The following is a 1,595-nucleotide window of genomic DNA, read 5'->3' on the forward strand; positions in this document are numbered from 1 at the left end:
ACAATTGTGCAGAGGTCTACCTGCTTAGCTTGGTGCATGGGATAGAGAGCTCCAAACTTCTCATAGCTGGGAGGAAAACAGCAAATAGGGGCGGGTGGAGTGAGAGTTTTTGTGATAAAATTTGCAATTCTATAACAAATCAATAACAATTCATCTCTCTTTTTTCAGTCTAAGGGCTAATTTCCCATGGAGATGAATATTTCATGTGAATGAACCACATACCGACAGGGCAGGCATATCAGCACACTTTACATTGACCCTTTCATTTGTCAAGCAGCATGTCAGCTTTCAACATTAGTGAAAACAGTCTCCCAGATACTCTCTGCCTAACAGGGATCCCAGGACTGGAGGCCAGCCATACCTGGCTTGCCATCCCCTTTTGTGCTGTGTACCTGGTGGCACTGGCTGGAAATGCCACTCTTATCTTGGTCATTGTAACAAATTATGCTCTACATGAACCCATGTACCTCTTTCTTTGTCTTCTCTCACTCACGGACCTGGCCCTCAGCTCGACAACAGTGCCTAAGACACTGGCTATTTTGTGGCTCCAGGCTGGTGAGATTTCCTTTGCTGCCTGCTTAGCCCAGATGTTTTGTGTCCACGCCATCTATGCGCTGGAGTCCTCAGTTCTTCTTGCCATGGCCTTTGATCGATATGTGGCTATCTGCCAGCCTCTGAGGTACAGCACCATTCTCAACCACAGTGTCATAGGCAGAATCACATGTGCTGGGATTTTCCGAAGTATAGCCGTGGTTTCCCCTTTCATCTTCTTGCTAAAGCGACTGCCCTACTGTGGGCATCGTGTCATGGCACATACGTACTGTGAGCACATGGGCATTGCTCGCTTGGCCTGTGCCAATATCACTGTCAATGTTGTCTATGGACTGACGGCAGCCTTGCTATCTGTGGGTTTGGATTCCATCCTCATTGCCATCTCTTATGTCTTTATCCTCCAAGCAGTCTTTCACTTGCCATCTCTTGATGCCCGGCGCAAAGCTCTGAATACCTGTGGCTCCCACCTTGGTGTTATCTTGGTTTTCTACATTCCTGCCTTCTTCTCCTTTCTCACCCACCGCTTTGGCAGACACCGAGTCCCCAAGTATGTGCACATTCTGGTGGCCAATCTCTATGTGCTGGTGCCTCCTGTGCTCAACCCAATCATCTATGGGGCCAGAACCAAGGAAATCCAGATTCGAGTTCTAAGAATGTTTCACTTGAGCAAAGACTCAGTGTAAGTTCTGAGCAAATATTGGATATGACATCACAAGATAAGTGGGTAGAGGAACTGTATTATATGCATGAAACCTCATGGAATGGGAAGTATGAATTGAATTGGGAAGGAACTCCGGAAGGAAGAAGACTGGCCAGATGAATCAGAAATATCAATAAGCACATAGAATATGCCATCTTCCCATCGCTCAGCTTGTTCAGGAATAGCATTGTTCTCTCTTGCCTCCGAAGAAGCTATGATTTAGCAAACAGGAAGGCTGTTCCCAGTCTGGAAAGCATTCTACTAAGAGAACAAATGGAAAACAAAACAAAATAAACTCCTGGAGTTGAATTTTAATTGAACTTTATTCTTGTACTCATCAATG

At 45.6% G+C, this 1,595-nt stretch overlaps 1 pseudogene; it reads left to right on the top strand.

Annotated features, from left to right (window-relative positions):
* The first annotated feature begins 209 nt into the window (after positions 1-209).
* LOC101645181 lies at positions 210-1,235 on the top strand (annotated as a pseudogene).
* Positions 1,236-1,595: the final 360 nt, after the last annotated feature.

Source organism: Echinops telfairi, unplaced genomic scaffold (genome assembly GCF_000313985.2).
Source record: "Echinops telfairi isolate 266 unplaced genomic scaffold, ASM31398v2 ScPeMD7_41;HRSCAF=154, whole genome shotgun sequence".
Taxonomy (NCBI): domain Eukaryota; kingdom Metazoa; phylum Chordata; class Mammalia; order Afrosoricida; family Tenrecidae; genus Echinops; species Echinops telfairi.